This window comes from Pelmatolapia mariae, linkage group LG9, assembly GCF_036321145.2.
Source record: "Pelmatolapia mariae isolate MD_Pm_ZW linkage group LG9, Pm_UMD_F_2, whole genome shotgun sequence".
NCBI classification, from domain to species: domain Eukaryota; kingdom Metazoa; phylum Chordata; class Actinopteri; order Cichliformes; family Cichlidae; genus Pelmatolapia; species Pelmatolapia mariae.
In genome coordinates, this window is record NC_086235.1 from 988,087 (window position 1) to 1,005,472 (window position 17,386).

The window sequence follows — 17,386 nt, forward strand, 5'->3', positions numbered from 1 at the left end:
AAGCAGAAGAGGAGGGCCTTCAAATCCAAAGACAAAGAGGAGTTGAAAAGGGTGCATAGAGAGTTGAGGGGACTGATAAGGAATGGGAAGGATAGCTACAGGCAGAAGATGGAGAACCAGCTTCAGCAAAATAACGTTGGTGAAGTCTGGAGAGGCCTCAGAACCATCTCAGGCCACAAACATCAGAACTCTCTGCCTGGGAGGGATGTGAGGTGGGCAAATGAACTGAATCATTTCTTCAACAGATTTGATTCAGCCATGAGGCAGTCTTCAACATCGGCTGCAGACTCACCCACCCCCACTGCTGCTGTTCCACCTCTGACACCTAAGACACTTCACACCTCCTCTATTCACCCTGCTCACTCCTCCCCACCCCCAACAACAGCATCCAATACACAATCAACACAAGGCTCCAGACTGTCTCTCTCAGCCACCCAGGTTAGGAGGGAACTGAGGAGGATTAAAGCCAAGAAGGCAGCGGGTCCAGATGGCATCAGCTCGAGGGTCGTCAGGTCCTGCGCGGACCAACTGTGTGGTGTGATGGAGCACCTCTTCAACCTGAGCCTGAGGCTGGGAAGAGTCCCACAGCTCTGGAAAACCTCCTGTGTTGTACCAGTGCCAAAGACTTCACGCTCTAAGGACCTCAACAGCTACAGGCCGGTGGCTCTGACATCCCACCTGATGAAGACCCTGGAGCGGCTGGTCCTGGCTCAGCTTCGGCGCCTTGTGAGCTCATCACTGGATCCACTTCAGTTTGCCTACCAGCCTGGCACTGGAACGGATGATGACGTCATTCACCTCCTACATCGCTCCCTCGCTCACCTGGAGACCGCTGGAAGCACTGTGAGAATCATGTTCTTTGATTTCTCCAGTGCCTTCAACACTATTCTTCCCTCGGTTCTGAAGGACAAGCTGGAGAACTCAGGAGTGGACCATCACCTCACTACCTGGATTTTGGACTACCTCACCGACCGACCACAGTATGTGAGGACTCAGGGCTGTGTGTCGGACAGGGTCGTCTGCAGTACGGGGGCCCCACAGGGAACGGTTCTGGCTCCGTTCCTCTTCACCATCTACACTGCAGACTTCTCCCACAACTCCACCCAGTGCTTCCTGCAGAAGTTCTCTGATGACTCTGCTATAGTCGGCCTCATCACTGATGGGGACGACAAGGAGTACAGAGGACTGACTCAGGACTTTGTGGACTGGTGCCAGCTGAACTACCTCCAGATCAATGCCAGTAAAACAAAGGAGCTGGTGGTAGACTTCCGCAGGCACAAACATCCTCCACTGCAACCACTGAACATCCAAGGTATGGACATTGAGGCTGTGGACAGCTACAGGTACCTTGGTGTTCATCTGAACAACAAACTGGACTGGACTCATAACTCAGACGCCCTCTACAGGAAAGGGCAGAGCAGACTGTACCTGCTGCGGAGACTCAGGTCGTTTGGAGTGGAGGGCCCACTCCTGAAGACCTTCTATGACTCTGTGGTGGCCTCAGCCATCTTTTATGGTGTGGTCTGCTGGGGCGGCAGCATCTCTTCTGGGGACAGGAAGAGACTGAACAGGCTGATCCGCAGGGCCAGCTCTGTTCTAGGATGCCCTCTGGACCCAGTGGAGGTGGTGAGTGACAGGAGAATGGTGGCTAAGCTGTCATCCCTGTTGGACAACATCTCCCACCCCATGCATGAGACTGTGACAGCACTGAGCAGCTCCTTCAGTGGGAGACTGCGGCACCCACGGTGTGGGACGGAGAGATTTCGCAGGTCTTTCCTCCCCACTGCTGTCAGACTCCACAACAAAGACTCCAACTGATCAACACACACATTCACACATGTGCAATAACACTAATGTGCAATAATCTTTCTGGCACCGTTGTATTTTTACTGAGTTGTATATAGCACTTCTATTCTATTTTTATCTTATTGCATATTTTATTCTATTTTATTCTACTGTATATAGTATTTTATTTTATTCTATTCTGTACAGTTGTATACTGTATTTATTTTTACTTTATTTTATTCTAATTTTTGCTTCATAACTTTTGCACTGTCCACTTCCTGCTGTGACAAAACAAATTTCCCACGTGTGGGACTAATAAAGGTTATCTTATCATATCTTATCTTATCTTATCTTATCTTAACTAATGGAGCCACAATATCTAAAATCAAGGAGCATGTTGAAATAAGGAGTTAGCAAGTTCATCAATCGATATAGCTGTAGTGATGTGCGAATCATGAACGAATCGTTCAATACTCGAGAATCACTTTACTGACTCGTGAATCATGATTCACAAGCCCAACTGACTCACTGACTCATCCCTGTTGCTGTTAGCAAACTAATTTCATTAGTAGAAATATATCTAGCTTATAATTAAAATTGTGCAGAAAAAAAACAACAGCCAGTTTCTTAACAGAAACATTTCTGCTCTGAACTGGAAGAAAAAACCCTGAGTAGAAAGCTCAGATCAAGACAATGGCTCCTCAGTTCACAGTAGCATCGCTCTGCTAACATGCTAACAGCACATTTGAGTTACTCACCCCCTCCCTTCCTGTGCTGAATCATAGCATGAACGAATCACTCAGGACTCACTCACCACCTCCCTCCTGGCTCACAGCTTCTTCTTCTTCTTGGTTGGCAACCAATGTGAAGGAGCATTACCGCCCCCTGGCTCACAGCTCAGTGGACATTTATGATGAGAAAATATATATTTGACACATTTGAGGAAAATACTAATAAAATAAAATAAAAATAAATAAAATAAATGTTCCCTTTAGAAATCTTTTTTTGCTCTTTTTTGCTCTATAAAAAGAGTTGTTTTTCTTTTTCAATCACTCGTCTTAGCAGTAGGATATACATAAAAAGAGAAATAAATTAAGTTTGAGTGAAAATGTAAATTTTTTGCACTCTCTGGTCAACTGACTCAGTGACTCAAAAAACCCGATTCACTTTGGTGAGTGACCCATTTAAACTCGATTCAGTAAAAAGAATCAAATTTACCATCACTATATAGCTATATTACAGTAGGTATCATAAAAAATTGAGTTAGTAAAGGTTGCAGAGTAGCTGGGGATAGTCTCAGGATTAATCATGCACACTTGGCATAGGGGGGCCTCACAGGTCAATTCCACATTAAAAAGTTCAATATCAAACATGACCGGGAAGTGATCCGAGATCCTACTCACAACAAACATGAATGTTAAAATCACCAATAATAAGAATACGATTATAATGTAAAATGAGACTTCCTAAAAAATCAGCAAATTCACAATTAAAGTCTCTAGTGAATTTTGGTAAACCACAGCGCAGATAATCGAGGGGGCACAGATCAACTCCAGTAGCTGTAATTCAAAGCTAGAGTACATGTCAGGATGCAGTTGCCGTACTTGAAATTTATTTTAAAGGCCTAACCCTCCACCTCTACCCGAGGTCCTGGGAGAGCTCAGAAAGGCACAGTCCGGGGGAAGAAGTTCTAAAAAGGAAAAGGACTCACCGGGGCGTATCCAAGTCTCGGTCAGAAACAAGAAATCTTGCCTTGAGAAAAAAGTCATTTAGGACGATGGAGTTGTTCATTAATGACCTGGTGTTAAGCAATGCCATCCATATCGTAGTCACATTATCGCTTCTAGGAGTGCGTCTCAACAGACTTAGATTGTTGTGGTTCACGCCACCTCTGGAGGTCCACATCCAACACCGAGAAGGTAGAAACTCAGCCGGTAAGTCCGAGTGGGCATGCTGGCCGACATGGCAGGTCCATCGATGGCGAATCAACTTAAAGGTAGACTGGTCCCAGAAGGATGATGAGGAACGTGAAATATCCAAGATAGCATAGTTGTTAATTACTTCATGTGACTTCAGGTAGGCCTTGATGTGTACACGGATACCGCTCTGTTTACCTCATCTCCTAGGTCGTTTCTTGTGCGTGTGGGGGGGGCGGGGGAATGACCGTCGGAAGCGGGGAAATTTCCTGGTTCCCAGTGCACGTCCGGTGTTTGATGGTTCAATGGTCCAAGATTCAAAAGAGTCTGACAATCATAGGCAATTATTTCAAAAACATCCGGGAAGCATACAGAAAGTAAAAAGGCAAGCAGTAGATAGAACTTGAGGAGACGAAGACAGCTTGCCGTACAAACAGGCGCCATCAGCGCTATTAGCATTAAATGGCCATGGGCCACTTCCTGCCTGCTGGTTGCCTCACAACTGTTTGCATTTTTTCCCTGAAATTTACTGTAAGAGATAAGAGATGATTCTGAGCAAGCAGATGGGATGTCTAACTGGGTTTGGATTAGATTCCTGTTTGCAGCCATCTGGTGTGGCCGGGAAGATATTATGTTTTAGTAAAGAAATCTAATCTATTGCTTTAGCAGAACGAAACAATCCAGTTAGCTTTTAAAAACACCTAAACTGGAGACAATAACAATCCATGTGCAGTTTCCTACAGAGCAAAACTCACAAATGAAAAAAGGCTAATTAAAGTATCACCCAGTGGCTATTTAAAATCAAGACTTTTCTGCACTGATGATCATTTTGCCAAAGACACAATTCGTTCTTACTCAATGTGTGACGGAAATACACTGGCTACTTCCAGCATGACAATAAAGGTAAGCAAGTCAAACTCCCTGACTGGAGATTGGCAAAGTTTAACCTCAGTTATCTTACAAGACAAACACAAGGTTGAGAAACTGGTGTCAAACAAAGATGTAGCTACATTCATGCAGCCACTGGGAGGAACCCGAGCCTATCGGGAGACAACAAGAACTGATTCAGTAAAAGGACTACATGTTACAGTCCCTGATAATGCACTGCTTTAAATGGAGAGAATCTTGAGGGATGGCTGTTATAAGGAAAGGCAGCCCAGAAACTTTACCAGCAGCACACATCGTTGTGTGCCTCAACTTTCGGTCTTTTACCCAAGCTAATCTGCCATTAGAACTCTTATTACCATGATCACACAGCTAAGAACTTCCACATTCTTTAGCACATTTTCAGCTGCTGAAAAGTCATTGAGGCAATAAGACAGCAAGGTAAAGAAGGTGAAGACTTGAATGGTCAGCAAAGTGTGAAGTAGTGAGAAGCAATCCTGTGACAGCAATGTGCATATTTGATAAGATAGCTGAAGCATTATTCAGTGATTTGCGTTTCAGCACAAAGAAAGCACTCATTCACACTTTCTCTTATGGGTAGAAGGTGCTCCTATGTTTGAGGGGAGTGATGATCAGACTGTTTTGGATTTCATAAACAAATGCAGAACAAAAGAGCAACATCAAAAGAACTGCAGGCCTTAATCACCTCAGTTAAGGTCAGTGTTCACGACTCCACCATGACAAAGAGACTGGGCAAGAACGGCCTGTGAGGCAGAGTTCTGAGACGAAAGCCACTGCTGAACATAAAGGCTCATTTCAGTTTTTCTAGAAAACATCTGAATGATCCTCAGGATGTTTGGGAACGTCCTGGGCCTTCTTTTGCTCCATATAAAAGCACTTAACCAACCCTCCAAAACCTTAATAACCTTGTTAGATAACAAGATGGGGATCATTTGCAGAGGATATAGCAGTCTGGGCACAATATTCATTTTGATCAGGGCCACTCTGCCAAGCCATGAAATGGGGAGGGGGGCCCAGCGCTCCAGATCAGCCTTAATTGAATCGAAAAGAGGGAGACGAAGTTGAGCTTGAACAGCTCATGGTAAGAGCGAGAAAACCGTATCCCCAAATAAGTAAAACCAGTAGGAGACCAACGAAATGGAAAGAGAACACTTGTAACCGGAACTGTCAACAATGAACCCAGGGGCATGGCCTCTGACTTGGCAAAGTTAATCTTATAGCCTAAAAATGCACCGAAAGATGAAATTACTTCAACAAGACGGCGTAGGGAGGTTTCAGGTCGGAATAAGAGCACCAACTCATCATCTGCGTATAAAGAGATTTTATGTATCTTCTCTCTGACACAAATACCAGAAATTAAAACATCCTGTCTTACCGCCTGGGCCAGCAGCTCTATGGCTATATCACAAAGTAGAGGACTAAGAGAATCGCCCTGCCTATTTCCAACGTGGAGAGTAAAATTGCTGGATCGCATCCCGTTAGTTATAACTGCCGCAACTGGGGAGTTATAGAGAACTTTCACCTAATTTACAAATATTTTACCCAATCCAAATTCCTCTAAGGCAAAAAATAGATACGTCCTTTGCTTCCTAAAGGCCACAAAGGAGATGAGCAGACCCCGGGAAAACGCTTTACACGTTTCCCAGAGGATAGAGGGGTTGTCTGAGGATGGGGAGTTGATTAAATAGAACATCCTGAATTCCTAATTAAAATGTGAAATAAATTTCTTGTCTCTAAGCAGGGACCAGCAAAATCTCCAGCATCCAGACAAAACCCTGACATCTGGCATGGAGAAAGACAAATACAGGGGAGCGTGGTCTGATAAGATAATGTTGCCGCTCTCACATGAGGGAGACAGGGAAATTTTTTCGAAGCGGGGATGAACATATGATCTTTTTTTTTCCTTTGTTTTTGACTGTCCCGTTTGGCTCTTTTGCCATCAGAATTATTGTCTAAAGGCGAAGAAGATGCCCAACGGATTTACTTTACCAAATGGACCATCCCAGCCTTGCCGGATGAACATATGATCGATTCTGGTGTAACTTTTATGGGGCAAGGAGAAAAATGTAAATCCTAAGTCGGGAGGGTGTCGCTGCCTCCAAACATTACAGAAACCGAAGTCAGAGCATAACGAAATGAGCACTCTGGACTGGCTCGAGGGAGGGGAACAACTCAACGGCCACTTATACAGCAAGGGATCAATGTGACAGTTAAATTCCCCACCTACAAAGCAGAGGCAAGATCGGTAAACGTGGCAAAAGTAGAGGCAAGAAAGCTAGGGGAGTAGCCAGGTGAACAGTACAGATTCATAAATGTCACTTCTTTTTCCAGAAGTGTACCCTTCACTATTATATAGCGGCCATTGTCATCTTCGACACAGTTGAGACACTGGAGCGCAAGCTTTTTGCTAACCAGGATCACTATGCCCCTACTAGAAGAGGAATAGGAAGTTGCAAACACCTGTCCAACCCAGCCCCTCTTTATTTTGATGTTGTCCTTATCCTCTAAGTGAGTCTCCTGGAGAAACGCCAAAGAAACCTCCTCCCTTTCCAAAAAGGAAAGCACAGCTAGTCTTTTGGTGGGTTTCTGCAGACCCCGAATGTTCCACGAACATAACTTAATAGTACCAGAAATTGAAGAACTAATCATGTACCCCACCCACACATGTAATATGAATATTCAAGCAACCTCAGCTGCCCACATGTAAATGGTAAAATTGAAGAGGGAGAGAGGAGGCAGCAAAAAGAAAACAAAATGGTAAATTTTGTTGTGAAAAAAAAAAAAAAAACTTAGGCTCATCATGCTGGAGCTAGACATTCCAAGTGAAGAGCACCTATTCATACACCAAGCGCCCAATCCGCTCGTCAGAGTCGGTGTGCATGGAACAGTCAGAACCATACCAGGACCCAGACGCAGTCAGCAGAAATAATAACAGGTGGAAGAAGAAGCAGCAGGGGATTCAATCAGTTAAGACAGGAAATCCTGCACCTGCTCAGGGGTGGAGAATCTCCTCCTCAAGCTGTTGTGTGTCACTTGGAGTGTCGCCGGAAAGAACATGGCGTACTGTATCCCACACTCCCATAGAAGCAGTTTCACTGCATCATAGGCCTTCCGCTTCTTCAGCACCACCGTGGAGAAGGCGTTGTAGAATGACACAGTTGAGCCATTAAGCTTGAGACCCCCATCTTCAGAGCTGACTCAGCGCGCTGCTTCCATGACTCTCTGCTTATCTCTGAAAGAGTGGAAGCGAATGAGCAGCGCGCGGGGACGCTTGTTAGGGTCTGGTTTCGGAGTGAGTACACGATGAGCCCTCTCCAACTTTATGCGCTCAACCTTGGTGGCCATCCTGAGAACGCGAGGTAGCCAAGTCTCAAAAAAGTCCGCCTGCTGAGCAGATTCAGTGTCAACAAGCCAGACATTCAGTCATCTGCTGTAATTTTCCGCTGCATCCAATCTTTCCATGAGAGCGCTGACTTGATTTTCCAGCTCGGTAATCCGGGGCTCCTGAGCAGTAACAGCATTCTCGTCCAACCTTTTGTGTGCTGACTGGAGTTCCACCATGAGCTTGGAAACAGCCTCGGCCAGAGGACTAAGTTTCTCTCCAATTACTTTAATGACATTAGCTGTCATCAGGTTAAAGGCATTGGTGAGGGCCGGGTCCAATTCGGCAGTAGGGTCAGAGTCGGAGCAGGGACCATCTAGGAGGGGCTTCGCCCGGTTCAGATGGTGTGTCGTTTCTTTCTCTGTTCGGTTGCTGCCTACGCATATTATCAAAAGACTGTGGCCAAAACTCTTTCAGGGACATGGCCCACAATATACATACCAGAATAGAAGCTGCTGTTCACAAACACTGTCCATCTAATCTGACTGAGCTGGAGCTGTTTTGCAAAGAAGAATGGGCAAGGATTTCAGTCTGTAGATGTGCAAAGCTGGTAGAGACATACCCTAAAAGACTGGCAGCTGTAATTGCAGCAAAAGGTGGTTCTACAAAGTATTGACTCAGGGGGCTGAATAATTACGCACACCCCACTTTGCAGTTATTTATTTGTAAAAAATGTTTGGAATCATGTATGATTTTCGTTCCACTTCTCACGTGTACACCACTTTGTATTGGTCTTTCACGTGGAATTCCAATAACATTGATTCATGTTTGTGGCTGTAATGTGACAAAATGTGGAAAAGTTCAAGGGGGCCGAATACTTTTGCAAGCCACTGTAGTTATGGCTGGACCAGGCGACCCTGAATCCTCCCTTAGTTATGCTGCAATAGGAAAAGGCTGCAGGGGGATTCCCATGATGCATTGAGTTTTTCTTTTCCAGTCATCTTTCGAACTCACTATGTGTTAATAGACCTCTCTGCATTAAATCGAACTTGTTATTAATCTCTGTCTCTCTTCCACAGCATGTCTTTATCCTGTCTTCCTTCTGTTAAGGAATATATATATTGTGTTAGTGATTATTTTCTGATTATTTTGTTTATGTATTTTAATAACAGGCCAGCTTTGACTCACAAACAAATTGCTCAGCCAGACTGGAACTGTGCAGAACAGGAAGTCTTGTGTAGAGCTGCACAGGCGGTATATTAAGAACAGGAAACCCATGTACAGACAGAAAAGCGGAACTAAGCAACACACACACACACACACACACACAAGTAAGGGCAGCGGTAAAGAAGTTGTTTTGATCGAAACTGTGTATGACGTGAAATAAAATAGCAGACTATATTATGTATATCTGGCCTGTAAGGCTTCAGATCTGCCGATGCTTAGCAGCGTGCACATCCACTATCCGGAAAGTAATGATTGAATAAAATGATTAGAAATACTTTGACCACTCTGAGTCTGCGTCTTCTCTGTACAGTAAAAGAATAACAAAAACTGGGTACAATACTTCTCTTAACCCAACCAATCACAGCAGATGGCCCCGCCCCTCCCTGAGCCTGGTTCTGCTGGAGGTTTCTTCCTGTTAAAAGGGAGTTTTTCCTTCCCACTGTCGCCAAGTGATTTTCACAGGGGGTCATATGATTGTTGGTTTTTCTCTGTATGTATTATTTTAGGGTCTACCTTACATTATAAAGCACCTTGAGGTGACTGTTGTTGTGATTTGGCGCTGTTTAAATACTTTGTATAAATAAAATTGAACTGAACTGAATTGAATTGAATAGAAGACTTTTTTTCTGTACTGACAATAAACGTTTTGAATTGAATTTGAATTGAATCAAATGCTTAATCTGTATAGCATTATGCTGGCCAAGACATAGTTTACGCTTTCAAGTGAAAATGAGTTTGTTTAGAAATACCTAGTTAAAAATCCATTGCTCTGTTAAAAACACACATGGGAAATTTTAATAAAAACTTTACATTCCCTCATGTTTCGTGATCATACTTGGAAAAACTACAATATTAATCTACACTAATTTATGATGTTAATGATCACATCTGGACTCACTGAGCCTTTCTGCAGTTCCTCACAGCTGGAATCAGTCTCAGTCTTCCCCGCTCTGATGTGTTGTACTTCTGCACATCCACCTCATCTACAACCTCCTCTGACATCTGCAGCATGAAGGCCAGAGCTGAGCAGTGGATCTCAGAGATAGTCTCTGATTTGTTCTCTGACTTCAAGAACTTTTGGATCTCCTGATGTACTGAGAGATCATTAATCTCCATCAGACAGTGGAAGTTGTTGATGCTTCTCTCAGGAGAGATTTGATCACTGTTCATCTTCTGCAGATTGTTGATGATTCTCTGGGTGACTTTTGGACTGTTCACTATCTGACCCAGCAGACCTCCTAAGAGTCTCTGGTTGGACTCCAGACAGAGGCCATGAAGGAAGCGAACAAACAGGTCCAGGTGGCCATTTTTACTCTGGAGGGATTTCTCAGTGACTCTACTCAGAAAGACGTCCACAGATGATTTGTCTATATAATCACTGTCATTTAAAACAGAGGAGAATCTTGACCGAATCTTCAGGAACTGCATACGTTTTTCTCCGAGGAAGTTCTTCAGCACCTCTGACTTCCTGTTGGTGTGACAGTGGAACATGTAGACTGCAGCCAGAAACTCCTGAATGCTCAGATGAACAAAGCAGTAGACTGGTTTCTGGAAGATCACACACTCTCTTGTGAAGATCTCTGTACAAACTCCTGAGTACACTGAGGCCTCCGTGACATCCAGACTACACTGCTCCAGGTCTTCTTGGTAGAACATGATGTTTCCTTTCTCCAGATGTTCAAATGCCAGTCTCCCCAGCTTCAGAAGAACTTCCCTGTCAGCCTCCGTCAGCTCCTGTGGACTCGTCTCATGTCCCTCATGGTACTTGTTCTTCTTCCTCTTTGTCTGAACCAGCAGGAAGTGTGAGTACATGTCAGTCAGGGTCTTGGGCAGCTCTCCTCTCTGCTCTGTAGTCAACATGTGCTCCAGAACTGTAGCAGTGATCCAGCAGAAGACTGGGATTCTACACATGATGTGGAGGCTCCTGGATGTCTTCATGTGGGAGATGATTCTGCTGGACAGCTCTTCATCACTGAATCTCCTCCTGAAGTACTCCTCCTTCTGGGCGTCAGTGAAGCCTCGTACTTCTGTTAGCCTGTCGAAACATGTAGGAGGGATCTGATTGGCTGCTGCGGGTCGGGAAGTTATCCAGACGAGAGCCGAGGGAAGCAGATTCCCCTGGATGAGGTTTGTCAGCAGCTGGCTGACTGATGACTTCTGTGTGACATCAGACAGCAGCTTCCTGTTGGTGAAATCCAATGAAAGTCTGCTTTCATCCAGGCCGTCGAAGATGAACAAAAGCTGAGAGACAGCCAGCTTCTCTGCTGTGACCTTCTGTAATGTTGGATGGAAAACATGGAGCAGCTCCAGAAGACTGTACTGCTCATCTCTGATCAGGTTCAGCTCCCTGAATGAAAGCAGAACCACCACACTGACATGTTGGTTCTCCAAGCCCTCTGCCCAGTCCAGAGTGAACTTCTGCACTGAGAAGGTTTTTCCAACACCAGCCACGCCGTTGGTCAGAACCACTCTGATGGGTCTCTGTTGGTCAGGTAAGGCTTTAAAGATGTCCTGGCACCTGATTGGAGCGTCATGGAGGGCGTCCATCTTGGAAGCTGTCTCCAGCTGCCTCACCTCATGTTGGGTATGAACCTCTTCACTCTGTCCCTCTGTGATGTAGAGCTCAGTGTAGATCCTGTTGAGGAGGGTTCTACTTCCTGTTTCATCACTTCCTTCAGTCACACGTTCACATCTCCTCCTCAGACTGATCTTATGTTCATCTAAAACCTCCTGCAGACCAACATCTGCTGAAAGAAAAACAGAAAGAAAACTGTTCAATGTCTGAACAACAACAAGAAGTCCAGTTTTCAGAAACGAGTCCATCAGCAGACAGATGTTCAGTCTTACTTTGTACACAGCTGCTCTGACTGGCTGCCTGCAGTCCAGCTCTGCTTCTGGATCTTTCTCCACACTGGGGACAGGACGAGTCTCCTGATGAAGCAGACTGGTCCCAGTATGAGGAGATGCACTGTCTGCAGAACCAGTGTCCACAGCTGGCAGAGACTGGATCCTTCAGGACGTCCTGACACAAAGCACAGCAGGACAGCTGCTCCTCCTCACAAACACCACTCCTCTTCCTCCCTCTGTGAACACATTTCTTTATCAGTAAAATCATTGACTGTCAGTGACAAACATCCAGATTTGATGACACTGTGCAGAAGCTCTGATGGTCACAGAGAAAAGTCAAAGTGGAGAAACTTCATTTTGAATTCAGTGTTCAGTCTGGAATCAAAGTGTACGCGGTCTCTTAATTGGGACACAGCCAACGTGAAGTATGAGGTACGATGAGCAGGGGAAGATGTAGACACTAAATACAAGAGGTGAACAGGAGGAAACAGCTGGGAGATACTGCTGACACTGATTACACAGACGAGACAGGGAGAGCACAAAGCTGAACACACTGACAAAAGACAAAGACCTTCAAAGTAAAGCAGGAAATGCACAGACTAGACTCAGAGACACGGTAACTGACAGAGAACAGAGGGAACACAGAATCAAAACCCTAAAAACTAAAAAGTCTAAACCGGAACACATTATCAGAATGAACTAGAACACAAGACCATAATAATAATAATAATAATAATAATAATAATAATAATAATAATAATAATAATAATAATAATAATAAACACAAAACACTGAATCAAATGACCCAGGACCATGACACTAAAGACTTTTAAATCATTTGTGGGACTTTAAAGATTTGTTTTAGTCACCTCACCAAATGCAGTTGAACCACCTGTGGATCACTGTTTGACCATTTTACGATCCTGAGCTCTACTTTTTAATCATTTTATTATCATCATCATTTATTTATTTATTCTTTCGAGCGGAGCTATTTCACAATGCTGTCATGTTGGGCTCTGTGCAGCAGGCAGGAAAGGACCCAAACGCAGGACTCAAAACCAGGAGGTTAAACTTAAAGAGCAGCTTTATTGCTGGGAAAAAACTCTTAATAAATTAACTCACCCAAATAACAAAAAACACACTCTGGACAGAGGAACTAAGAACTGAAATTAGTGATGTGACGTTCTGTATCGAGGCTTCAAAGCTTGTGTCGAGTAATGGAGGGGGCGTTTCCGCGATGCGCGTAACGAGGCTTGCTTCATTTATGGGAGGAGCTGAAAATGATGAAGTCCGAAGCCTCGCTGCCCGGCTGTACCACGTGACTGGTTCAGGAAGTGGTTCGAACTTTGCCGCGAGCTACGACAGCGATATAAACCCCTCAGACTTCATTCATAATGTGGGTGTTTGATGGAGAGTTGCGGTTAGTGAGAGTTTGGAGGTTTAGGAGAGTGAGGAGAGAAAGTCAGGAGAGAATGGAGCCAGCTAAGAAGAGGAGGATGTCCTCCCCTGTGTGGGAACATTTTGATCTTATTCCTCCCAACAAGGTATGTAAATTTCTACACAAGATGTATTTTCATAATACTGATGGTGCAATACAATTTATGTTAAGCTGTCTTTACTTTTGTACAAGGTGAAGTGTTTGCTATGTGCCAGGGAGCTGGGATATAACAACAACACCTCATCCATGCTCAGGCACTACAGAGCTTTGCATGAGAATAAGGGGAACACCGATTGTGGAGCAAGACCAGGTGAGCCATCAAATGCCATGATAATATAGCATGCAGTAATCTTACTAAATGATATAACAATATTATACAACTGTAATAAGTTACGTGTTTGATATTTATATTTGTGCTTTGTTTTTATAGTCTTTCCTCAGCAGAGCAATCTCAAATAGATGAAGACCTGGTTAGCATGGTGATTGAGGACTCCCAGCCATTTAGCATTGTGGAGGACAAAGGATTTAAAAGATTTGTTAAATCATTAAATCCTAGCTATGTTCTCCCCACTAAAAAGGTCATAACAGCAGTGAAAATTTAGTTTTTACAGAACAAAATGTAAACAGGCAGGACTGAGGCTCAAAGCCTCAGTGTGTAGCTACACTACACACTGCTTCACAGCCACGTCATACTTTTAAACAAAATGTTTTTTCTTTCCTTTAGGCCCTGAAAGTCATGGTGGAGGCCAGGTACCAGGAGATGAAGGAGAAAGCTAAGGCCAGCGTTGAGAAGGCAGCAGCTGTGAGTCTGACATCAGATATGTGGACCTCCATCAACACAGACGCCTATCTTGCAGTCACCTGCCATTTTGTTGATGAGTCCAGCACATTAAACACCGTTGTTTTAGGAGTGCAATATTTTCCTAATGCAGAAAACATTGCACAAGTGAAAGGCTCACTCATGACAGAATGGGCAATTACTGACAAAGTCACATGCCTAGTAACCCCTGAGGTTTCTGACATCCGAGTCAAGTCCAGGAAGATCGTGGGATATTTCAGGAGCAGTACCACTGCAAAGGTAAATTCTTAAGTGGCTTAATTACAGTTTCTTTAATGCTACTTAAGTGTATAGTTTTGCTCCCTTGACAGTCAAATGTATGCTTTTTTAATTGTATTTTGTAAGTAGAGGCTTTCAGTGGTGCAGGAACAACTAAGGAAATTTCAACTCAAACTAATACAGGAGTTGGAAACCTGCTGGAACAGCACTTATAATATGCTGCAAAGACTGTTCGAGCAATGGGAGGCAGTGGGTGCTGCTTTGGCAAGTCTCACAACAGACATCCCACCTGTTTCATCTGAGGAGTTTGGTATAATTTCAGAGTGTCTGGTTGTCCTAGCACCATTTAACGATGCAACCACTGAGCTCTCTCAGGAAAAAAGGGTCTGGGTCAAAGGTCATACCTTTGCTCACTATGCTGGATCATTGCCTCAATGAACAAATGGAAAAATCACCATCCATTGGGTCTTCTCTGGCTCAGAAGCTGAGGATGCTATTGAGAGAGAAGCTAGATAAAATACAAACCATGAGCATTATGTTCCTTGCGACACTGCTGGACCCAAGGTTCAGAAAACTCTGGTTTCTCAGCCCTGCAAGAGCGAGCGAAGCAGAAAAAAGACTGAAAGCAGAATGTGCTTCTGTAATGAGGGCCTCCACCACCTCCTCTTCCTCCACACCACCACCACAGCCATCAACGTCACAATCTGTTGAGGCTGTTTCCCACGGTACTATTGTTATTGCATTTGAGTTGCATTTATATAAACTGATTGTTGGGTTTTCCTCTGTATCTATTATTGTACGATCTACTGTACAATATAAAGCGCCTTGAGGCGACTGTTGTTGTGATTTGGCGCTATATAAATAACATTGAATTGAAAATTGAATTGTTAGTATCACATAAAACTCTCCTTATTGTTTAGGTAACAACCTGTGGCGTCGCCTGGATGAAAGTGTCAGGCAGACAGACACAACATGTGACAGCAGACGCGAATATTGAGGTCCAATGGTACATGATGGAGCCAAATATTGGAAGGCTGGAGGACCCCCTTAAATACTGGGAGAGACAAAAATATGTCTACCCTCACTTGTATAAGTTAGCACTGACATACCTGTGTACCCCTGCCTCATTTGTGCCCTGTGAGCGAGTGTTTTCAAAAGCAGGGGAAATATTGTCCAAAAAATGAAATCGCCTACGACCTGCCACAGTGGAGAAACTGTTGTTTTTAAATAAAAACCAATGATGTGTCCCCTAAACACTAATCACTGTCCATACCTCAATGTTACAAAAGCACAACCACTGTCCATACCCCAACCACACCTCACCTCACAGTAAATGATCATTTCCATTTTTAGCATTTCCAAATAATCATTTTCCATACTGCCAGTATAAATATACACAGTATACTGCCATCACTACAACATACACACTCCTTTTGTTGTTGACATTTACAGGCTGTGTGCAAAATGCCACACTCTTCAAATTCATGCCAACTAATATTTTTACATCCAGTAGATGTCCTACTAGAGCAAATGAAGCTTCAAGATGCTTTGCGCTGGGGTGAACCAATTGGATGAAAAGCTTCAGTGCTTCATGAAGCTTCATCTGCCCATCACTAGCTGAAATACTGGAAGAGAAAAACTAAACAGGAGCATGAGACAAAACACAACATGAAGAGGGTGCGACACAACAAAGGGCAAAGGCAAACACAGGGCTTAAATACACAGTGGCGTAATCAGGGAGTAGGAGATATGAGGGAAACACAGCTGGGAGAAATTAGGGCAAACGAGACAGGGGAGAAGCAAAACTGAATACACTGACATAAGACATGGACCTTCAAAGTAAAACAGGAAACAAGAAACAAATCACAAAGACGCAGACTCGACACCAAACTAAACCCACTGCACACAGAGCAGCTTCAGCTCTGGGATAAACTGCTCCCTTCAGGTCCTTCTCCAACATTTCTGTTGGGTTCAGGTCACTTGGCCTTTCTAGAAAATTTTCCTTCTAATGTTTCTGATGAAGTGGGGGTTTTTCCCCCATTTTTCTTCTCCCATTCCATCAAAACTAGAATCAAGTATTGAGTATTTTTCTGAAATTCTACTATGGTGACCCTTCACTGAACACTTTAGCTGTTTCTCATCGATTTTGGCTCTTTGGGACCTCAGGCTATTGCACACCTTACAGTGACCTTTGGTGGTCGACCTGTTCTGAGGATGGGATTAAATGCCTTGTATTTTCTCCTCTTATCTATGATCCATCCATGGAAACTATTTGGTGAGGCTCCGACCTCAGAGGTTGGAACATGTTTATTCAAAAATCTTGTAACCAAGTCCAATATTCTTCTCTCATTTGTTTCATTTGAGTTTTTTTTAGCTACTTTCAGGACTTTTGTGACATTTTAGATAATATTAATGCATAAAGATGGAAAATTATAAAGTAATCACAAACCTACAAACACAACCATAAATGAGTTAGCAGCTCTCTTACATTATTGCTGCAGGTTCATTACTGAAGCCTGGAGGTAAGCCTTTGGACACATCACTCCTCACAGACACACAGCTGGATGCTGCAGATGCTGCTCCGTCCTCTTCCTCCATCTTCTTGATGTCAGGGTGGAGTTAGTCTGAGAGGTAAACACACACACTCAGAGGTGCTGTTGTACTGGAAGCATCACACTGACGGGTTTCTAATGTTCTCATTGTTCATTTCATTTGAGTTTCTGTGGTAAACACTGAGTCTTGTGACGTATGTGTTATGGTGAGGGTCATGAGGGGTAACCAGCCCCACTCCTTACTCCTCATATTTCAGCCTGAAGCACAATAACAGCCTAAACCTACCCAGGAGGCTGTAACCTCAAAGGGACTTCATGGTTAGAAATAAAGGTTCA

At 43.9% G+C, this 17,386-nt stretch overlaps 1 pseudogene; it reads right to left on the reverse strand.

Annotated features, from left to right (window-relative positions):
• The window catches only part of LOC134634060 (protein NLRC3-like), a 31,972-nt pseudogene extending 14,853 nt beyond the window's left edge, over positions 1-17,119 (reverse strand).
• Between the last annotated feature and the right edge of the window lie 267 nt (positions 17,120-17,386).